The sequence below is a fragment of the Oryzias latipes genome, chromosome 9, assembly GCF_053564925.1.
Source record: "Oryzias latipes strain Hd-rR chromosome 9, Olatipes_Hd-rR_3.1".
NCBI classification, from domain to species: Eukaryota; Metazoa; Chordata; class Actinopteri; order Beloniformes; family Adrianichthyidae; genus Oryzias; species Oryzias latipes.
In genome coordinates, this window is record NC_136245.1 from 16,337,009 (window position 1) to 16,361,990 (window position 24,982).

Sequence of the window (24,982 nt, forward strand, 5' to 3'; positions counted from 1 at the left end):
TGATTTATCAATCTAATTCAGGGGTGTCAGAATCCAGGCCTCGAGGGTCGGTGTCCAACAAGTTTGCCAAACAAACCTGCCATTGAAGCTCCTTATTAGCTAACCTGATCCATGTAAGGAGTAGCAGATAAGGCAGGGATTCTGGAAAATCAACAGAAGGCTAGCCCTCGAGGCCTGGATTTTGACACCCCTGATCTAAATAAAGCAAACCTGGTAACTTATATGTCTTGTTGACATATAAGTTCCCAAACTGCAATTGTGACCTCTGGGCATCTAAAAAATCAATACAATGATTTTAATAAATAAATGAGACCTTCCGCCTCCACAGTTTTAGCCACAACAATTAAATGGAGCGCAAAACTATTCTTGTCATGGTAACTAGAAGATAATAATGCTACAACAGCTGAAAAAGTTTTGAGAAGATTTGAACAACAAACGCTGAAAATAAAAATATACAATTATATTAACTGGAGTTCACATTTCTGCAAATGGATTCCAGTTTAGTCCTTTCTTGCTTAGAAGACAACTGAATAGTCCTTTCCTTTGCATGAGATCATTTCCTCATTGTAGAAGCTTTCAGTCTTTGTGTTTATGTGCTGTTCAGTCATCAATCATTGATTCAGACTGTGTGTAATCCGAGCATTTTAACATTCCTGCTGATGTTACATGGATCTTCCTTTAAAAGTGGATGCACAGTGAGGTTTTCCGTTAGCAGGTACAGTTTGTCCTCCTGTACAATGACTGGTGGGCAGGAGAACAAGCCGGCCATTGACAAAGTGTTCACATGTGAATGTCCTTAACATGAGCCAAGGAACAGGGCTGATCATCAATTCTACATCAGTGTGCTAAAGCTTTAATCAATAGACTCCTCGGACAGCGGTAAATCTTCATAGAACAAAGACAACACTGATGGTCAATCAAAGTGAAAGTTTTAGCATCAAAGGAGGGAGTTTACAGGTAGATGAACTGTCTCACTTTAATGGACCTGTGAGAGCACGTTCAACACAGTAAAGGCTATATATCCTGCCTCTTTACACAGCATTCTCCAAAGGATGTTGATGTTCGCTTCATTTAAAGTCCCACTCCGATCATCTTTTGATCTATTTGAAAGGGGTTCCAGTTGTCTTTTAATTATGATTATGCCGCTATAAGCTAAAATAAATAATTTTATTTATGTAGCCCAAAAGTACAACACACTTGTCTCAATGGGCTTCACACTCATAATTGTACAAAACATAAAGTCTTTTATAAAACACAATAGCTAATTGCTAAACTAAACAAAACAGACTAAGCTAAACTTGGCATCCCTCATTTTCAGTATGGAAAAACTCCTTTAAATTTCCTCCATCATCACAAAAATGCCACATGTTAAACACACTAAAAACAAAATTTTCGAGTGGGTCTTCCTTTATTAATCATAAATATGTTTCTTTTTTTCTATTTTACATCAACCCAGAGTCGGCCTCAGCTCTGATATAAATACAAGACAGAGATAGATGCAATGAATGAGTGCACTGATTAGTCTGGATTTGTGTGTGAGCATATATGTGTTGTGTATTTTTGTGTGCACGTGAGAAAGAGGGGTATTCTCCTGAGGGAGTAGGCAACCCCCCCCCCCCCCTCTTTACAGGCACAGACTCTCAGACACACACACAAACACACCTCACACAGTGTCTGGGGGGTAGAGCAAGCCCTGGTGGATTAGTAGAAAGGCCCGGATTGTTCATTAATAAAGAAAGGATGAAAAGGGGCAAGTGAGGTGGAGTGGTGTGTGTATGTGTGTGTCTGTCTGTGTGTGTTTCAGGAGATTGGGAGAGAAAGAGTAGAGGAAGAGAGGGGGATAGATAAAAGGGAAGAGGGGATACGCAGTATTAGACAGTAATTTAATAATCATCTGTGTTGCTCTCGTTTACTCCCTCCCCTCTTTCTCCTCCGCCTTCTCCAGCACTGGCGGCCACAACACCTGTCACAACTCATCACCCTCAGACACACACAGAGAAGAGGCTACAGAATAAATCACATCAAAGCTGTACACAAATAATGGACGCACAGAGAGTCCCATAAGATACCCGCATGCATGCATAACGCTGTGTGTTTGCATGGTGTTATAATAAAACGCACAGTGCAGCAGTGCAAGTCTGACAGCAGAGGTCAGAGGTGGGGTAAATGGTGATTTTAGTGGTAATTCATGTCTTCCACGCTGTGGGCGGATCTTTTCCATCAACTCACTGCGGTTCATCTCTCATGTCAGGTGGTTGCTGTCCAGCACAGGTAAATCCTGGGTGACGTGGACTGGTGACACACTCCACCGAGTGCCAGCTTTAATTAGAAACACGCACTGTCAAATCTTTACCATGATGGCAGTGGCAGCCTGCATGTTCTTTGATGGCAGTCAGCAAATTGGATCATGTATGACAGTTTGCATATTTATGATTACTTCGACAATTAAAAATAGTGTAACATTCCTGAAGGCTTTGCTAATCCAGTCGGTTATGATACACCACCAATATAGATTCTCTGGTGGTACTCTAAAACCTTCAATACAAATGGCCTATGCAGTACTTTTTTCTATTTGTTGTTTTTGCTGACATTCTATGACATTTAAAGAAAAACCATAGAGAACATCCACACATCAACTTAAATTAAGACAAAGGAATTACCTTGTTTATTCTGTTTATGGTTTTCTCCAATCTAAAAGCTTGAAACCAAATTGGAACATTAGCCGTTTATCATTTTACTGTTTTGATTGAGTATGAAAAAAAAGGAAAGAGTAGTTCAAAGTAAATTTCTTCTTTCTTCAACATGGCAACAGCGTTTAAAGTTGCAGAGCTGCATTATACCTCTGGAGCACGCCCTTTGGACACACTAGATCAAACTGGAAATGTTTGGACATAATGCACAGAGACACCAAGTGAACACAGCACACCAGCTCAAACACTTCATATCAAATGACAAGCATGGGAGTAGATGGATAATGGTTTGGGATCGCTTTGCAGCTGCAGGACACAGCTTCTTTCATCCCACAGGGAATTCTTCAGCATGACAGACTTAAGTTGAAAGTCCTTAAATACCACGGCTTTTTACAACAGGCATCTAACAAAATCAGTTTGTTAAAAACTGAAATTCCAGGTGTGAAAACCAAAGAAAGTTCTGCAAAAACTTTGTGCAGGGCGTAGAATTTATGGGGCGGCATTATTTTAACCCTTGTGCTTCCCTAGGCACTTTAACATTGGGAGTTGGGTCATCTAGACCCACTAAACAGTGCTCTAAACCTTTTTTCTTCAATGATTTGTGATCTTCACTGGTGTCCATGGATTACATGAAATCTTTCCTCCTTTGTCCACCTTTGTCATGGTAGGGAGAACACGTCAATGTAAGGGTGGGAGTCATAAGATAGCACAAGGGATAATGTGTTTGTTGCTACACTCCAGTGACAATCAAAAAGACCTATCATTATTAGAAAGGATAGGAAAAAAAATACAACTATGAGTCTAAAAACGCTCTTTGCCACTTATAAACGATGGTTGATGATGAAAGGGTTCAGGTCAAAAGCACAAGAAACATTAAGTAACATTAAGTAACACATCGGTTAATGTGTTTTTATAGATACATTCACATTTCACATCATGATTCAGTTTTTTGAGCCTGTCACGAGTGGCCGGGATAGGCTCTGGCAGCCCCCCTGACCCTGAAAGGGACAAAAAACGTCTTTAGAAGATGAATTAATTAACTTATGTTTTGTTCATACAGAAGTGATCAAAACAGAAAGTTGCTTTCACGTTTTTCAAGGGTGATATCCACAACGGTAGTACAACAAATCCAAACTCTTTGTTTTGTTTTTTGCAAAACTTTGCAAAAATCTTAAAACGAATAAATAAACAGCATTTAAACTCTTAGTAGCTCATCAGCCACAAACAAACAATCACGTTAACAAACTCTGCAACCACAGAAACAGAAAAGCCAGGATGTGATTATTGGAAAGAATGAGATTTTTCAGCTATGTAACATAATGAAAAAGAAATATTCATATTAGGGGAACACAAACTATTGAAAAGCTGCTCATTAAACCTCATACATAAATGCAAATCATCTTAATTAGTTTGAGGACCTTGGGTCCCTCTGTGCTTCAGCTCTTCTCTCTTTTCTCTCACTTGTTTTTTGTTTTATTTTTCACTGTTGTTTGTTTTTCATGCCGTTGTTGTTGATGTTTTTGAACTCCAAATTTTCTCTCTGTCTCCTCCTTTTGCTCTCATGAAGCTGTCCCTCCTCTCTGGTTTGGTCATCAGGCTTGTGTCTCATGGTTCTTTCGTCGCTGCTGGATCAGCCTTATTGTAGCCTCTCCGGATTCCTCTTCCAGAGGAGGGAAAGTGGGAGCTGTGGAAGGAGACGAAGGGCGGAGGTGGGAGATTTGAGATTCTGGTGCCACTTTTTGGCATCTGTTTTTGGCATGGAGGTGAGATGGAACAAACTGTGTTAGGGAAGTTAGGGATGCTGAAGAAAACCAAAAATTACTTATGGTCAGATTTAGAAGGATTATAAAAAAATCCTTATATTACTGATTTTACATTTTAAAACCTAGAAAACATAAATAGCATAACGTCTATCACTGAATAATCTGTCATTTCAAAATAAAATATTTATTTTAATATCTTTACATTTCTTTTTTTTTTCTTTTAAATATGCAAAAACTAATGTTTCATTCATGAGCTTTCAGTTACAACAAAACACATGTCGCTGTGACATGTAGATTGGATGCCCTTGTTGTCACTTTTACCTGTTTTTAGTTTCAGGATGCTTAATTGGTCTCCAGTCTCTGTGATATTTTCATAGACCTCTAATGGGCGCGTTTGCTTCTAGAGGAGGATGACAGAGGAAGATAATTGGACCTAAAATGCCTCGCAGACACATGGATCTTACATTTGTACACTTAACAGGGTCTTTACAAGGTCCTGTAAATCCCAAACTGTTTGAACAGCTGGGTGGACACTACTAACAAAGAGAACAGCAAATCATGGAGCTTTCCCTTCGTGCCAAATCGCAATGTCATTCCAACAAGAAGGAACTTTGTGCGCAGTTTCCAAAAGTGTCATCACAATTCTTAAAATTTGACATTGCTGCTTCAAGACCTCTGTTCCACACCAGGGTCACAGATCCATGTCCATGCTGTCCTCAGATGAATGCAGACTGATCTATGGAAAATCTGCATGTCCATCACATACAGACAAATCATAAAAGGTATTAAGTCAAATAATTAAGCATCTTAACCTCCTGAGAACCAAGGAAAAAAAGTATCTTACAATTTCTGTTTTTTTGTGATTTCCTATCAATTTGGGCCTAAATAAACACCTTACAATTTTAATTTTTTTAAAAATGTTTTTTATTTTAATTTCCCAACACGACCACTGTAGAGGACAACAGGACGATATTTCTGTGAAAATAGAAGTCAATTTGGAAAATCAGAAAAAAGGAGCAGATTAAATCTTTAGAGTGATATTCACCCAAAAAACATTACATTTTGTTCTAAGACGATAAAATTCTGCAACACTCTTTTCTTACTTGTTGGACCATCTGCTACAGAGGAAGATCGACCAGTAAATTGAGAGCTCTGCTTTTTGGCTCATCTCTCTCCTCACCACAACGGACCGATACAGCGACCGCATAACTACGGACGCTGCTCCGATACGCCTGTCAATCTCATGCTCCTGTCTTCCCATTCTCATGGACAAGACTCCAAGATATTTAAACTTCTCCACCTGGGGCAGGGACACTCTACCCACCGAGAGATGGCAAACTACCTTTCTTTGGTCGAGAACTATGGCCTCAGATTTAGCAGTGCTGACCCTCATCCCGGCCACTTCACACTCTACCACAAACCACTCCAATGGACGCTGGAGGTCCTGGCTTAATGAAGCCAACAGGACAACATCATCTGCAAAGAGCAGAGATGAAACTGTGGTCCCCAAACCAGACCCCCTCCGGCCCCTGCCTGTGCCCTAGAAATTCTGTCCATAAAAACTATGAACAGAACCAGTGATAAAGGGCAGACCTGCTGGACTCCAACGTGCACCGGGAACAGGTTTGACTTACTGCCGGCTATGCGAACCAAGCTCTTGCTCCGGTCATGCAGAGACCGGACAGCCCTCAGCAAGGCTCCCCGGACCTCATACCATAGCACCCTCCACAGGATACGGGGGACGCGGTCGAACGCCTTCTCCAAATCCACAAAACACATCTGGAGTGAATGAGCGAACTCCCGCATTCCCTCCAGCACCCCAGAGAGGGTGTAGAGCTGTTATACTGTTCCACGACCAGGAAGGAAACCGAACTGTTGTTCCTGGATCTGAGGTTCGACTACCGAACCGACTGTCTTCTCCGGTACTGTGGCCTATAGACTTTCCTAGAGAGGCTGAGGAGTGTAATTCCCCGGTAGTTGGAACAAAACTAGATCAAAAACAGATCCTCAAAAATCTTATCAATGTACTTTGAAAATTACGAGATTGAACTCCGGTATTCACAAACTTTGGCGTCATCTTGATAGGCAGGGCGCCCTGGTAGCACAGGTGTAAACCTCTTATGATGGACGTTTAAAAAACACAAAAAAATCAAGTTATTTAAAAAAAATAACAGTTATTTCTTCCTGAATCTCATCCTTTTTTATCATCTGAAAGCTCCAAATCTGAATCTCTCTCAACTATCTGGTATAGAATCCTCTCTGCTTCACTTTTTCATTCTAAAATCATATGCAGCCATTAAATACATTAAAATGGTCCCGGTGTCCTCTACGGTGGACATTCATTAAATGCCTGCTGTTTTAAAACTGAAAACATGAAACATTTTTCAGATCTAAAAATATTGTTCCTAACATGTTTATGACCAATAATATATATAATTATCATGGTAAAAAAAGGAATAGATACATTATATTTGACTTGCCTTTCACCTTTCCATAAAATTAGGTAAATGGCATGGAAGCCATCTTTGTAGAGATAAAACTTAAAGTTCCCAGCATGCAAACTCATCACATGATACATCAATGGAAAGCCCAGGATGTCCTCTACAGAGTAGAATAGGAAAGGAAAGGTGGAAAGGTATCTCTTAATTCCTTAGAAATATACAGGTAAACAAAATGTCCATTATAGAGGACATAAGTGAATGGGCCGGGTCTCAGGAGGTTAAACAATGTGTTCACCCTCAAAATTGTCAGCTTATTTGAAGTACAACAAAAATTTGGTTGGTAGATTGATGTTTATCTTTTGGTACATCCCTACAGGGGTCGCCATAGTGAATCAGCTTTCATTGATTTGCACAGGTGGTTTGGCAGAGAGTTTCATGCCAGATAACCTTCCTGACACAACCCCGTATTTAATCTGGGCTTGAGGACCAGCACAGGGGGACCCAGACTTGGGCTCCCTTATGGCTACATAGTTAGGCAATAGCGCGAAGAGTCTTGCCCAAGGACCCATATTGGATAAAGCTTATCACACCCCATGGGAAATGGACCCTGGTTTTCTACATGACAGTCCTACTCGCAGCCAACTGAGCAATCCAGCTGCTAAAAAATTGGTAGTTGTAAAGTCCTCCTTTTTAGCAACTATCATAAATGTCTTTGTAGCCTAAACTATCTCAAAGTTTTACCTCCGCATGTATTTTTGACACAAAGAAAACACGATGCTTGTTCTGTTTCCATCTCTCATAATACAGGGGTGGCTGTAAGTAGAATACACAGAATCATGTCTAAAATGATTGGTTCAATCATCCCAAACACTTGTTTCTTCTCCTTCATAGGTGTCACAATCATAAGATGAGAATTCACCTGCAAAGCAGATGAGGATGCCTTGACAAAACACAAAATCAACTAAACTGGCAGAAAAAATAAAACAGGAAAATGAAGCAGTCATAGCTGGATAGAAATGTTTCCTGCTTAAAATGTGGAACCATTTTGGTAGAAGACTAAAAAACAACAAACCTGGAATCAAATGTAAAAATTGCTAAACTAAAGAAAAACTAACCAATTTCTAAACATCTCTGTGAACAAAAAGTGGTGATGCAAGATCAGTCAGGTGTACAAAAGGGTCTACAAAAAAAATAATTCACTTTAATGTTAAAAAACAAAGTTTCTGTCTTTCTTTTATACCATAGTTTATTGATAACAATGGTAAAGTTAAAAAAAAACACTAATGCACTTTCAAAATTACCTTTCAGACTTTATTTGTTATTTTTGTTGGATTCTTTCCCTTAAATTAAGGCAATATCTTCTTTAGTCTTATTTTGTTTTTCCAAACATTATTATTCATTATTGACAACATTTGGTCAGATGATGGGTTTTAACGTTTTCTGCTATTTCTGTACTGTATTTCTTGGAAATGCTTAAATTGACTAGATAAATAAAGAAAATTAAATGTGAGTAAAGCAGATGGTCAGTACTTCAGAAGTTCTTTTTATCCTAAATTGAAAATCTAACAAATAGGGTATAAATCTAGCTTAGTGTATAGAGAAACACTCTTGTCAATTTTTTTTTTTTTTTAATTAGTTGACTTTGTAACAAGGAAGGTAAAATTTATCAAACATTATAAAAAAAAAAGCTGGTAGGAGCTTCTGAAGCCAACCTGTTATGCAACACAATCATGGGGTGTAACCAGAGGTGTCACTTACACCGGCCTACATACCTCATACCTGCACAGACACACACACACACAGGCACAGACCGTAAGACAGATCCACAGTCAGAGCAAAGCCAGGTGATGGCGGACGCTGCTTCTAATCATTTGGAGCTGGTGGCGCTGCAGTCAATAAATCAACAAATAGAAGACACCATTTTTCTGTAATGACTGATCAAAACTGAGTACTTTATAATTTGCAGTAGCTCTAATCAAATATAAATCAGTGCTGCTGCTGGTCACAGATCAGCTGTATCAGCTTCCTTAAAGCTGTTATGATTATTTCAATGTTACAAAACACCCAGTGGAGGTCTAATTAGATTAAATGACCAATAAGTCACACTTATTAAGAGAGCTCCTCAACTACACTCCTTGTAGACAGACCTCTTTCCCTACATTGGCACCAACTGCTCGTGATTTCTAATGCTGTAAATCCCACTGAATAAATTATTCAATATTTGTTTGAATAAATGAACATGAAAAATAATCTCCAATGGCTACAGAAGGCAATAGTTAATTGGAATTAAAGAAAAAAGTTTGGGCTTTCTCTTTTCTTGTTGTGCATCTTTCTTTTGCACTTTTGCCTTTTATACTCTCTTGCATTGTACCAGTGGACTTTTTTTTTTCCTCTTTCATGTAAGTTCATTACATTTAATTTATTAATGTCCAATATTTAATGTGCCAAAAATGTCAGATTCAAACAGATGAAAATGGGGCATTTTCTCTTGGTACGAGGGATGCACAAGCTGTTTGCTGCTTCTTGTTGTGACTCTAGGGGCTGAACGAAGGATGGGAGGGAAAGAAAGAGACAGAGAGTGATACAGGGGGAGGGGAAAAGAACGAGAAAGAGTGAACTCTTCAGTCAGACCTGAAGTTTATCTTTAACCAAGCTTCAAGCTCCCAAACCACAATGCTGCTCTGTGCCAAAAGGCAAAACTTTACAGAGACTAACCTCAAAACGGGGCTGGAGGAAGACAACTTTATGCAAACAAACAAATCTTACAGTAACTCCGGAAAATTTGCAGCCTTCTGTCTGCCAAACTTAGTGCTGCTTTTAAAACACAAGACAGCCTTCTTTTGCGATGAAATCTATATTTGATAGCAGAAGTCATTGCTCATCCAGTCTTGGTTGAATGAAATGCTTTTCTCGGGGCAGAGGAGCTGTAAATTTGCACATGTACAAACAAAGTGGTCAGCCAGATATTGACCCACAAGCAGTTTGTCCTTGATGTCTGTCCCCCTGTCACAATAATCAATGTCTCATTGACTCACAGGGGAAGTGTCTGCTGACGGGCATGCTAACATACAGAGGAACTCACATACATCAACATGAACATATGCACCTGCAAAGACCTCAACCCTCATAGAAGAACTCTATTGCAGCACAGATGATGTCTACAGACAATCTCAATTCATAACCTTTAAATCCCCACTCTAATCATCTGTTGATCTATTTAAAAACCGTTTACAGTCATCTTTTGATCATGATTATTCAGTTTGTAGCCTAGATCAAAAAGCCTGTGTCGTTTTCTGGACATAGTTTCTGCAGAGCAGCAGAGGCGGAACTGTTTGGCACAGATTAAGCCCTCCCTCATTTCCCATTATCTTTTTGTTTGACACTTTCTCCTGCTTTTGCAGCCCCTCACAACCCCAACCTAACATTAATAGTGCAACAAAAATGGTGAGGATTATTGGAGCTATCCAGCTGTACAGTTTTTGTGCCAGTTTAGACAAGGAAAGTGAAGGTCGCACATGGATCTAGTCGTCTACAAGCACATACATCAGAATAGAGTGCAGCTAGTGGCCTGGTAATTGCAGTACCTACGTCACAGCTACAAGCTTTTTCAAAAAGCATTTTTTTCATCCGTTCCTGATTCACAACAATCTGAATAAAGAAATACTCAGAAACGCAATTTCTTGCATAATTTTCTATATACATGTCCTCCATTGAGAGAAAAATGCCACAAGAACGCTTTAAAAACAGCAAAAACACAATTTTCATTGGAAGTGGGTCTTTGAAATTTAATAACTGTCAGATAGTTATAGTAATTGAAGGTCCTAAACCAAAATTATTTGGTCTTTTTGTGTTTTTGGACACCTGGTGGGGTCACTGAGTGAAGCATGATGCTGCAGTTAATCTGCGTGTCAATCATTCATCATCAGTGTATGGTCCTTCATAATCATTTTTTACTTTTGAAATACACATTGGATGCATTGCACAAAAACTCAAAAAAATATAGACATAGATTTTGAGTTGCCCTGGCAACCAAAGACTAGCAGACAATATCCAGGAGGCGGCTTCTCGAACCATTTGCCAATTTGGTTAATTATGTCTTTGTGCCCATGAATAGGCCTTGACTCCCCCTCTTTCTTCCCCACTGCCCACCGTGCCTGGCCGGGCTCCGGCCTGAGCGCAGCCAGCTGACACACACACGCACATGCACGCACACAGCCGTTGTTTTGGGGGGCTGGGTCCAGGAAACCAGGAGCAGGCGGATGAAGTAGGAGCACAGAACAGCAGCTCTAATGAGCCATTGGCTGTCAGGAACGGTTAGGCTGCTGCACAGGGCCGAAGTGGTGGGCCCTTACGCATGCACACACACAAACAACTTTGGATAAATAAAAAGAGCTGCACATAGTGTCCACAAATGCTCATGCCAACTTCCCCGTTTATCTGCTTTTAGTTTTTTTTTAGCTCAATTCTGACATCTTAACCACCAACTTACAGTATTTTCCAGGCATTAGTTCTGTCCTTTCCTTTAAAGATTCAATCCCAGACACTAAATACACATGATTCCTGCCAGGCAAAATCCATAAATTGAAATAGAAGCTTAGCTGCTGTTACTTAAGATGAGTCACACATGACTGACATGCTGCCATACTCTACAGAGTGTGCGTGCAATTGATGTAGCGATGAAGTGTTTGTGTTGTCAACGTAACCACCTTTAGTTCCAGTCAGCGCGTCCTGCTGTCCACTGCATATGTTTGCTGTGTTGTTCTGCCTCTATTACATGAATGTGCAAACCAGCTCTCACACAATGACAGCCATCTGTCAATATGTGCATGTGAACACACTAGCTGACTCCTACACACTTGAGAGACTGCTAGCACCACCTCCAAACAATGTCAGGAGCTCCCTGTGAAGTTAGCAGTAGAATCTGCGGAGTTCTGCAGGGACTGAAGGCCTTGCAGGAGAAGCAGCTGAACTTTCCTGCTTCTGCACCTTCTTCTTTGGCAGCTGTCACTGTAAAAGCGGGTGAGATCCTCCTCCAACACATCTGTCGAGATGAGAGTGCCTGAGAAACAAAAAAAAAAGTTCAAGTGATGTGAAACCACACCTGAGGCTCCAGGACTTGATTTTTCTTTAGCTGTGGCAGCTCTTCGTGCTGTGTAAGACAATTCTCTGATGTAAGAGGATTTTAAGCTCGAGCAAAAAGATTGGCTATTAGTTTTGAAACACTTCCTTGATATGCTTCTGCACTTTGGTGCTGTTAGTGTGTCTGAATGTAAATAAGTAGACTGTGGAGAATGTTTGCCCATAGCAGGACACACAACCGAGCAGACACGCCTCTCGCCAAGGTGCAGATGTTATCAATTATGGAGAGCCTTACAGACATTTGCTGCACATTCTCTGCTCATCTTTACCTTTTTGGGTTTAATTACATTTCTGTTTAGTCTGCTGTCACTCTATTTGCTAAAAAGCAAATCAACGTTAATTGATCTGCTCTTTAGTGCTGACAGCTGAGATGTGATGTTACTTTTTGGTCCTTGTGGTTCCTTATCATGGCCCTGTTTCCTTTTTCTTTTTTATTAAACATTTGCTAATTAATCTGCAGACACTTTTCAATAAATGTATGTGATATGCAGAAAACTCTGGGCCAAAGTCGGCAGGACTCTCTTCCTGAGTGCTTTTAGCTGCTCCCTCGTTTTCATGTGGACAAGAAAGCTGGGCATGTCTCAGAAAATATTGTAAAATATTTATGAATGTCAAGATTTTATGGATAGATAATCTTTTATTATTTAAAAGAAGCAAAAAAGCCCACAGGTGTGTTTGTTTGCATTAAATAATTCGAAGAGAAATACTGAACATGTGCAATTTCCCTCAGGATCAGCAAAGTATTTATCTATCCATCTCGTATATTTCTGTCCGAAGATGTAAAAATTGTTAACATTCTATTCTACATTCGTAGATAAAGTCAAAAACTAAAATCTGTTGTTTGAGTTCTAATTCCAAATCTAAAAAGTTAAATAAAAGTTAAAAACATATTTGCTCCTCGTGGATTTATATTGAATCTCATTTATAATTTTCTTTTTTATAATGTACTTTTGAGAGTAACTGAAAGAAAATGCAAATTTTAACGATAAACCAACATAAAACATATGAATGATATAGTTTTATATATTTTTATAAATCAAAAAAGATCAGTTTGTCACTCCTTATCAAAAAAACTATTGGATGTAAGAACAAGCGGATGTAAAAATACTGCAAAGAATAACCATCACTTCGAAGAATGATTAAAGCAAAAGTATGTTATTCACACATATCTGCAACTATAATTTGTGAGTCATTATAAAAACATTAGTGCAGTAATCTTATTAAATCTATATGTTATTTCTTTTTTCAAACACAAGTAAAAATGGCCTTCTGAATGCCTTTAAAACCTGCATAATTATTTAGCTCTTCCGCCTGCCTGTCTGCACTTCTTGTAGTGACATAAGAAAATGAGACTGATGCTAAAGGTTTAAATGTAATTGTTTGCCTTAACATTTTTGCCCCTTTTGTGTTGAGCAGTTTAAAAGCTGTTTGGGTGGGTAAAATAAATGTCACTTGCTTAAACTTGTGTTTAGGTTGATTAAAACTCTTTTATACTATAAGTTGTTCCTTTACAGAACGTCTTCCTTTGGTTTGACTTGTGGTGCAGGTTGAATAAAGGAAGGGAAACAAATGAAGCTTCTGGGGTAAAAGTCTCCGTAGATCTAACAGATATAGTAAAAATAGATTACTAGATTACTATTATCAATAAAAAGGCAGAGCTTGAACTTGTGGCCAGAAAAAAGAAGCTATTGCAGGACAGAGCAATAGTCTTAGATCAGTGAGATTTTCAAATCTTTTCCATCTCCAGCTTTGTGGATGTGACACATCAAGACTGACATGCTGAATAATTACAAGAAAGGAGAAAGAGCAAGATGTGTGGCAGTGGTGCAGCATCAGATGGATAGACAGGGATCCAGACAGAGTAGGAGGGACAGTGGAGATGTTGGAGGAAGTTTGGAGCAGAGGACAGAGCTGTCACTGAGACTCTGTTAATGATGTACAGATGGCCTGTGAGTGTGCCCTCCCCACACCAGTAATCTAATGAGGAGACGTGGATTACCGTTAACTCAGATTAATTTTTACCATGGTGGAGGAGACAGTGATGACAGCCGTCATTATTATCATTACCATAATCATTCCCACTTCATCTGCCACAGCGTGCACACGCGTGTGCTCGCTGTGGCTAGTTTGATATGTGTTTTCACTTAGCTTTAAAACAAATACTGTACACAAGCCAGGAGTTTTCACCAAGCTTGTTCATTTGCATGGAGTCTAGACATGGCATCACGTCATCATCCTTTTGTTTTTCATAAACAATATGTATTGACCCTCAGTCAGGCTGGAGCAACATCTCTACATGTAAGACCACCAGAAAACAGGGCATGCAATAAAGGACCTTTTGTCTCACCGTGAGCTGGTGAGAACAGGAAGCAAGAATCACAGGAGTGGATTCCAAAGTTCTCAATGTGGATTTTTATGACAGGAAGAGTGTGGGGATGAGGGCAAAAGAGGAGGGAGAAAACGGGAAAGAAAAACAAAAAAAAGGATAAACAGTTAAAGAGCTGAGGTGATTTTATTCATGAAAAACTTAGAAATGAATGCTTAGTAAGATCAAATCAAAATATGACTTTGTGACGACAACTTGTCACTCTGCAAAAACTCAATCTCAAATTCCCACTCAGATCATCTTTTGATCTGTTGCAAAGGTGTTTCCCAGTGATCTTTTAAATATGATTTTCATTTTTAGGCTAAAAAAAAATCATAAAACACTGTCATTTTAAAGGACAGTTTCTGCAGAACAGAATAGTCCATTAGAAATTTGCCCCTGAGTTGTGGGCAGGAATGTTGGCACAAAGTAAGCCTGCCACCATTCCCATCATCCATCCGTTTTTGTGCTCTCCCGCTAGCTTATAGCCCCTCACACCCCCAACCTAGCATTACTGGTGAAACAAAAATAGGAATATTGAATTTATCCAGCTGGACAGTTTGAAGCCATCTTAGATAAGGACAACAAAGAGGATCGTGGATATATTTTGTTGCAAGTGGATGCGTCAGAATGGAGCGACAGCATTTTTGCGTCTGCTCCAGATTCACCACAATTTGAATAACATTAAGTTGAATTTTCCTAACAGATATAGTCCATCATGAGAAAAATGCCACAAAAACATGTTAAAACCATCCAAAACACAATTTTCATCAAAATGGTTCTTTAAGAAAGTAAAAAAAGACTCTTGTTTTAAGAAAATGTATCTTGTTTTGTGCCTTACAAGAAAAATAACCCGAATGAGAAAGTTTCTTTTATTTTAAAGAATCTTTGACTTATTTCATGGGGGCCAGTTTTTGCAGTGAACTTGATGTGAAGAACATGAAGGTGGCTTACTTTTCTCAATCTCCTTGCATTATTATTGTTACTTTTAATATTCTTTTTGCCTTTTTAGACGTTTTTTTATAAAATGAGGAGAGACAATGAACTTGAAGTATCAAACCACATGCGATGAAAGGCTGTTTGTGTGTGTGTGTCTGTTCAGGAAGGTTTAGGGGGTTAAAAGAGGGGGCCATCTAATCCCCACATCCCTGTCTTATGACAACATTTAATGCATGATGAGCCAGATAAAACCATCTCAGTCATTGTTGCCTCAGACAGTAAAATAAGCTGTTGTTGTTTGACATAAGCTTACAAGCACACTTAGCTGGAATTTAGGCAACCTAACCAATGCTTTGGAGAAATTTAATAAAAGGAGACTTTAATCTAAAAAACAACAACAATAGATTAAACCACAAAGGGGAAAATTTCCCAATTCACTTTTGGGAAAAGTGTCTTCAAGCTCAGTATTTTTGCCAGCACCACCTTACCTATTACCCCCCACTTCCACCCTGAGGCGAAGAACCCATATCACTGACGCATTTAAATATTGTTAAACATTGTTAGTGTTACAAAGATGTCAGTCTTATGCAGATACACGCACAAGCTCACACATTCAGGGTCATCCACCGCATCCCTTGTTTCCTGAGTTCTGAGTGCAGAGAAGTGGGTGAAAGAGCTGGGTTTGAAGCAGAGCTGTCACTTTGCTTGTCTGTCTGTCTTTGGTAAGGCATGAAAGTATGTGTGTGAGGGTTTTCTCTTAATAAGCAGGTCCCTAAAAGTGTGCCGATTACCCCAATTAAATGGTGTTCCCATCAACATCTCTGGGTCCCCGGGCCCCAAGAGCCTGCTGGCCTGTCTGAAAGAATTTGACTGTGGGGCACGCTGACACAGCCAGTGATTCATGAGGCAGCGACACATATGAGATCACTGTATTCAGTGAGAATCATTTCAGAAAAAATCTGAAGGAATTCTTTCCCAGTGTTTATCACTGATTATGTTTTATATTCAGTAGATTCAACCTTTAAATTATTGCAGCAGTACTTCATCTACCATAAGTTTGATTTTCATACTGCAGCCTATACAAACATGTACAGCATAAATACACTTTTTTTTGTGCCAAATTGGACTTTAAGTGGAGGACTTTTAATTTTTTCACATGACTATTCTATATTGACGAACAAAAAGCATAATTTCCTTTTTATTTGTAAATGTTTGCATATTAAATTTAGGGTAAAAAGCCATTTTGCACCATCATGGTTTCAGTAAATGTGACTGTTGATGCTCCAAACACAATTTCGATGTCCATGCCTTACTGACAATGACAAATACATGAATCTTGTAATCCCAAAAATAACAATATTTGTTTGTTTTTGTGTGTGTATTTTTTAAAGAACACTTCATGCCTTATTATTTTTGTCTTGGTTCATTTAGAAGCGGATTACTATAAACTGATAGAAACACATTTGCAACTCTTAATGTCATATTAATGTACAGTTAACTAAAGACGTGTTTTTTCTTCTATTATAAATTTCATGAAGACATTTGCAAAACTTTGCTTGCACTCTGGCTATATGAGAAGTTGCAGGCACTCTTGTAGTAAATAAACACCCAGAGGGGAAGCTGACCTCTGGGAACACTCTGCCAAAAACACTTAAGCTGTTGTTAGGAATTTCTGTGAGTTTGAGTTCATATTTTTAAGAAGTCTTACGGTACTAGACAACAATAGGTCAAAATAAAAGAGAAAAGTGAAGGTTTCATCTAAAAAAGGTGTTAAAGTTTAATGTATTTTCATGACATTTTTTCTAGATTTTTCCACCATATTTTTGCATAATGTGCTTGAAATTGTCTGCAAGATTTTCTGACTTTTCAAACACATTTACTGTCTCACAAACACACACTCAGATATACAGACAGTAGTGTTGTCTGCAGTGAAAGAGCGGTGGATCCCTGCTGTTGTCTGGCTGTCACAACCTTGGTGTTGGTCCTGCTGTTTAGAAGGAAAGCCTGCAGTGGGCAGATTAAAAGGGCCATGTCCAGCTGTCTCCATCATCTCCCTGATGGTCCCACCACACAACCCCCTGCCCACTGTATCCCTACATCTCTCCTACACAGGACTCACTTGATCCCCGTGCATTTGCAATTCAGTTTATTTTGTGCTATATCTTTTTTTTTCTATCTCACACAGTTTTTTAAATGTCAGTTCTCTTGCTTAAAGCAGGGGGAAACTGCCAGTGTGATCCAGTTTTTGACTTTGTGTGAATGATCGATGCACTGGCATTCCTACACTGGGTCTCACATAAAAGACCCACTCAGATGAAAATCATGTTTTTGGTGGGTTTAGCATGTACTTGTAGCGTTTTTCTCACGATGAAGGACACATATATAGAAATAAAATCAAAACTGCATTTGTGAGTATTTATTTAATGAAATCGTAAATCAGGTACAAACAAAAAAGTACCATTGGAAAAAGTCTGCAGCAGAAGCGTAGGTGCTACAGTCGGCAGGCCACAAGCTCAGTGCATTCACTTGCAGACAAACAGATCCATGTGTGTCTTCCTTTTCTTCATCTGAGCTGGCATCTGGCTCAAAGCTGCACAGCTGGAGAGCTCCAATATTGCTTACCATTTTTATTCCAGCACTAATGTTAGGTTAGGGCTGTGAGGGCCCTTAAAAGCGGAAGAGAGTGTTAAATAATGGGATATTGGGAAATGAGGGCAGGCGTACTCTGTCCCTACAGTCCCGCCCACAACTCAGGCAAATTTCTAATGAACTGCTGCCGCTCTGCAAAAACTATGTCCTAGAAAACGACACTGGTTTTTGATTTTGGCTCAAAAAAAAAGAGAAAAGAAAAGCACAATCATAGGTAAAATACCACTAGGAGTGTATTTTTTATTACAAAAGATAAAAAGATGATCAGAGTGGGGCTTTTTCCCGTAAAAGAGGTGAAGCTTTCAAGGTAAAGGGAACACATGGGACACACTTTCTGTCTGCCCTGCCTATGACAGTTACAAAAAAAGCTATATAAAAGATACCATTTGCCATGAGAAAAATAGAAAGCATTGTAGGATGCTGTGTCACATAATTCGATGTGCAGAGCAGCAGAATTAGGACGGGAAAAGCACGAAGTTCCAAGGAAAAGAAATAGAGAGTCATTTTTTATTTTAAACGCAGCATGAAAATCCTATTGGATTGGTCATGGCAGCTGAGCTGCGAATTCGTATTCACACATGCCCGCTTGTACAGCTCTGAGCACTGAAGCGTGCATGAACCCATAACTGTACATGTAGTTTTGAATGTGACTGTCGTGTGTGTGAGATCAAGGGAGAGCCATACAGAGACCCCCTTCAGAAGGTTTGGCTCCAGGCGGAATCCCCAACCATGTCAGACAGTGTACTAATGGTCCTGCTTCTCCCCCTCTATCCTATAGCTCTCCCATTCATCTGCCCTTCCTCCAGCCCTCCTCATCCCTTCATGATTTATCCACATCAACACACCCCTTTCCATACCCCAATTTTGGAAAGTTATGGAACGCTCTGATTTCTGGCCATTTCCACACAAATTATGTGAACAAAAAAAGTGTCAAGTCTCTGTACTAAAGTTGCATTTTACAGGAATTTTTACTGATTTCCTTGTTTGGAGAATGTCACTCCATATCAAGTGACTAATCCTAAAATATGTAAAGATATAGGGTACCTGTACTTGTTATGCCAGAGAGGAAATGAACTCGTCTGGTCATGTTTAGTTACAATGCTGCGTGGTAGGCTATGAACACCTGCCTGTCGATTGTTGCAAAATAACAGAAACCTTTGTAAGTGATATCACAGTGACTAGGTTGATATCTCCCATTTATTCATATTCTTGCTTTGACCTTTACCTGTTCGAAAATGGGATTACATGAAATCTGAGTGACTCCAAGAGTCTAGTGCCAAATTTTGCCAAAGAACCATCCCATGAGAGATGCTGATGATAACAAAGACCAGCAATCGGATACGAAAGAGTCCAACAGCAACAACAAGTGCAGGGTGGGAAGTTTCAAGCCTTTTCCCACCTGTTAGGCAAAGACACAGAACCCCTCTTGAACAAGTTCAGACTAGTTGTTCGCATGTGAACAGCAACACAGCGGAGTGTAAGAGAATCACCATGAAAAAGATGACAACAAATGATAGAGAGGAAAGAAGTGGGGTGTGCGCACATGAATGACGCTTCTCCTGTCCTGGCCCTAATGGTCCAAATGAGGCCTAAAGAGGAGATGGGGGTGAACATGGGAGGACTGAGGCACATGACAAGGCTGGGTTGGAGGGGCCTGAGCCTGTAGACGCGGGCAGACCAGAGATGCATGACTCAAGCTCAGCACCATATGAGTTGGCAGCTTGTCACATCCCAGACATCACCGAACGACAAGATAGCAGAGCCTGTTTCACCACAGAGCAGCTCCAATCACTTCAACCGGACACGCATGTGGTTTGAATGATTTATTAGGAGCCACAAGGGTAAAAATCTCTGATCCAGGATTAACCCAGTGGACAGGCGTGAGAGAAAGTAATAGAACCAAACCATTAAAAAAAGACAAAACAAAAAGGATGGTGAAAAGTTATAAGAAACTATAGTTAATGGTCATTTTTTAGTTGATATCTGCTAAACGTAGGGGAATTTAGAATTTTGCGATAAACTTAACTAGCTATTAAGAGCAAAAATCTGTTGCTTAAAAACAATGAGCTTGAACTTCATGAGCCACTAATGAGCTTGAAGAGGAACAGTACTTTCAACTTTATTGGCTGGCTGTAAATTAAGAATTGCTGTGGGTTTATGATGAATTTTATTATTTATGTCTTTTCAGTGAAGACATTTTAAGGTCAGAATTCAAATCAATTCCAAAGATTTCTTTAGAATAATAATTGCTGCTTGTGTGCTGTTTTCTACAGTCCCATTAAAAAAAGACATGTAAATAATTTGGTTGAATAAACATGCTTTACATCTTAAAAATAATGATTTTTTTTAAAAGAAAACTTTTAAGCTTATACACATTTTAGGATTTAGGTGTAAAATTTACCTGTAAACCATTCCAAAACCCTAATATTTCTTCTGTCTATATATTTCTTCTTTTGATAGTTGTTATTATTATGAAAGTTCATATTTTTAACTAGTCCTAATATTTTCTTACAACATTTTGACCCAAGCTCATTGCACTGACTCCACTATTTTTCCAAATTGATATTATTTTACCAGAACCTGTTTGTTCTACCTTAATCTAAATGTAATTTTAGGTTTAGAGGATTCATTTATTCTGTGTTATCTTTGTGTAATGTTATTTTGTCATCATTTGTATAATGCTCTCCTTTGTTTAATTAACCCAATCATTTAAGTGTGAAACATATGAAAAAAGTCTAAATGGAAAGGGGCAAATACTTTTTTTATACAATTTTTTTAAAAATGGATCTCGCTGACAAAATACTGTACATGAAGTCTTAATTCGTCCTATTGACATAAATGGTAAGTAGCGTATATTTGTATAGTGCTTTTCTACCTTCTTAGAAGGCAGAAAGTGCTTTATAGTCACAATCATGTGCATCCATGCACACACAAATTCACACACTATCGGCAGCCCCGCTGCCGAACACTGGGGTTAACATATTTTAATGGGATCCATGTTTTGATGTGAAACAATAAGAATAAAACAGAAGGTTCATTAAAATTTTTAACCTTCCCTAACACAAACATAGTCTTAAATTTGAAAGTCTGATGAAATGCTGTGAAAAGGTACAAGACAATATTCTCTTTTAATTTATTTTTAATATTAACATATATGATCCATTCTATGGCTCTAATATTTATTTATTTTAGAAATCCCACACTGTTTATTCTGCCATCTTCAACTCGCACTTCACTGTTTTTCATTGGAATTCTCATGCCAATTAAAACCCTGTACCTAAAAATAGACAACTATGATTTTGTTTGGGGGAGCAGAGATCCTGTATGAAAATTAGTCCTGTATTATTTATGAAATGAGTGCAGAACATGCAATTTATTCTTACATTAAGATATTCAGAATATGTTGTGCAGAGGCATCTTATAAGGTCAACTTAAAGCATTTTACAAAAAAAACTAATTGAAAAATAAACTCATGCTCTCATTAGAATAGAAAAAAAGCCTGTCTCTAAATTAAGTGTAAGGGATTATGTTTGTGAAATTTTAATTACTGTATTCAAATACTGGTAATTCCCCCCAAACATTCTTTCTTTTTCTCCAAAACACAATTATGAGACATCTTGAAATAACACAGGATAAATTACCATCTGGAAAGTATTCTGTTTCTGTGTGCATTAAAAAAATCTAAGTTCAGTTTTTTAGTAGATTTTTAGGCAACATTTCATGCAGAAATCAAAACTTTTAAAGTTAAATAAACTCAGGGGGCAGTGACCGGCTTAGTTGTTAGTTACTCCTGAATTGGATCATTTTAAAGGTATCTCGGGTCTCTGCTTGCTGCCTCCCACTGTGGTTGGCACAAGCTGATTACCAGGTAAGGACACCGGCCTGCTAGACTTGGTAAGAATTGCATCAGCTTTCAACTTGACAAGCTAGAGTTACGGCTCAAAGGTTGTTTCTAAATTAATTGAAAGCTAAATCCGCAGATTACATCCTATGCCGCCAAGTATTCAGCTTGCAACTATAATTCCTAAATATTACATTTATATAATATATCAATTGCTTGACTTTGTTGAATCAGACGAAGCTTTCAGTGTAACATTGTCTGTGAAATATAAACTCGGATAACATGAGGTTCTGTTATACTATGGTCACATTTCTACAAAGACAGACTATGGTTACTGAGTCTGCATGTGTTACAGTGGCGTTGTATCAAAATGTAATTGTAGAGATCCTAGTAAAGCAATATGGCAGCAGTTTTAGGTTTTAATCCAACATTTGGCCATCAATGCAACAATAAGCTTACCCAAAACATGGAAGACAAACCCAAAAAAACAAAAAAAAGAGGGAAAGTTGATAGCCAATATCTAGGTTGAAAACCAGCATGGTCTGATACTGAGAGGTCACAATCATGGATTTTAAATTAATTCTCACCTTTATTGTTGCACTGAATGCTAGAAAAGTTCACCACAACAGTCTATAGAAACAACATTTCTTTAAGCTGGCACTCCTGCAAATGAGTTATCATTAGCAGTTGGAACCTATCATCTGTTCTGTACACAGAAACATGGATAAGATTTATTTTTTTAAATATATAATATTTGTTTAAAATTACAGCAGGCAAACTTAGTAGACAACCCTGGAGACATCCAAAATGAGTAAAAGAAACTAAGATGCACACAAGACTGGAAATGAAGTTTAAGGAGGAAAACTGAGCTGTTGTTGTTAAGGAAAGTATAATTTGAACATAAAATATTATCATGTCTATTACAAAAAAGTTACATTTTGGTTTAATAAAATCAGAAGTGATAATCCACGTTCACCAGTTTCACCAGCATTTCTATAGAATTCCACAGCTTTTCCTCTTCTTGGGATATTCCTAAAGAACTTCCACTAGAAATGCTCCTCACTGAAAATGAAAACCATTTTAACTATTAAGAAAAGCAACTCTACCGCTTTATTGAAGCTAACTTCAATAGGTTGAGCACTGACATTCTTCACTGAAAACAGCCCGTAATGTAGGTGACAGTATTATCAAACATTGTTAGATAAAAAAAAAACATTGAACGTGATCAGAACATATACTTATATTTCTCCTTACCTAACCCAAAAAGAAAAAAAATCTCAAATTAGTTATTTTTTTCAACTAGTCTCTCAGAGACTAAAGCACAAAACCCAAAGGAGTTTTCATTTGACTATGCGGTTCTGTCATAAAAGCAGAGGACAAAAAGAACAAAGAGATGAGAAAATAAGAAGAAACACGTACTGTACTGAAGAAAGAGAGGTCTCCGTGTCTTCCATTTTTCAAACAAAAAGTAATCACCACTGGAGGAAACCCTGTGACACTCGATGCTGCTGATCATTCCTCCACCTGCTCACTTAGGTTTCCCAGGAGGCCATTCCGTCAGCCTCTGGACAAAAGAAGCACAAAAAGCCAACACCTCTCTTTCCCCCGAGGTACTTAAAGACAAAAGAGGAGGGAAAAAAAACGATACAACACCTTTGTTTGCTGAGATTAAAACATGTTGCATTTTCTGCCTGCCTCCCAACCTCTATCTCTAGACGCAACTCTACCAGGAAATAGATGCTCAACAACTGTCAGTGAACTCACCCCGTTCTTGGATACTCATGAAATCTGCCTTATTATCTCTGCATCATTGTTGTGTGTCTTACAACATTGTGATTAGTTGATCAGACTTGGCAGTGGGTGAATGAGCAGGCCTGTTCTCCTGCCTTTCCCTCCCATGTGAAATGGGTATAAAGTTGGTGATGTGACCAGACTTGTGCCCCGGCCCAATTGTTAATGTAACTGAATATCTGCTTAGAAAAACAAAGGACAACAAATATTCACCCTTTCATATAAAGTACATAAAGAGACTAGGGTTGTGACAGTTAAGGAATTCACGTGCAGATGAACAATACACTTTGCACAATGCAGTGTCAAATTAAAAAAAAACGTGCACTTACAAGCTCTGTTATGTGACAACATGAAAGGCAGATAAAGGGATTTTTTTCCCCATTTTGGATGCAGTTCCCATTACAATAAAATGTAGTGCTGACATGTGTCTTCAACATTAAATCTATCACTCACTAGTGTGGTGGCAGGCAGGGTGGCCCCATCATAAACAGTTCCTCCACAGCGTGGTTCTGCCGATCTGCTCACTCTTATCTATTTCTGCTGGATCAAAACGACGTATGCAACTTTTTCCACAAAAGCATAAGCTTTTAAGTAAAAGTATTTCATCGTAAAATAAATAAAAGTTGGCACTCAACCTAGAGTGCCAACTTGGGGGAAAAAAGATCCAGAAGATTGCATCGTCTCCCCAATCTGGTACAGGGGGGTATTATTCCAGGAAGCATGTTTAAACTAGCCTAACTTTAATCCTGAACTCTGGCTGAAATCCACCTGAACTTGCTTACTCTGGGTATGTCGGTTCCAAAAGACCGGATATGAGTCAGCGTAATTACGCTCGACTTGGTAACGCGGGGTAATGCGCGTGCACTGCAAGTACATAAAGACATTCTCAATGGATCACCGATTTCCGGAGTCACCATGGAAACGCATGGAGAAAAAGAGACCGCTATACTTCAGTGAGACGGAGTCGGAGATTTTAATGACAGCATAGGAAGATTATACGCCCATCAAAAAAGTAATACGGCTGCATAATCAAATGAAAGAGTTTCTGCTTGTAGAAAAAGAACAGACAAAGTAAACGCGCGAGTTTCTGATCTTATTTTCATTTTCCTTGTGACGCATACATATATATATATATATATATATATATATATATATATATATATATATTTATATATATATATAAAACTTATCCAATTTTTACAACTTAAATGAAATACTGCCATTGGTAACAAGTAATTGAGTTAAATTTATTCAACCTAATTTTGTTACGTTTATAAAACTTAATTTGTGTTTATACAACTCAAATTTACATATTTTTCAAACTAAATGTCATATTACTCCAATTCAATTAATCTTTTTTCCAT

General features: G+C 38.5%; 1 long non-coding RNA gene across 1 annotated transcript; it reads right to left on the reverse strand.

Annotated features, from left to right (window-relative positions):
- Nucleotides 1-910: 910 nt before the first annotated feature.
- LOC144994568 (uncharacterized) lies at nucleotides 911-24,691 on the reverse strand. Its single transcript, XR_013658131.1, has 2 exons — nucleotides 4,775-24,691; nucleotides 911-4,374 (listed from the first exon to the last, which is right to left on the reverse strand). It is a non-coding gene; the product is annotated as an uncharacterized LOC144994568 (long non-coding RNA).
- Between the last annotated feature and the right edge of the window lie 291 nt (nucleotides 24,692-24,982).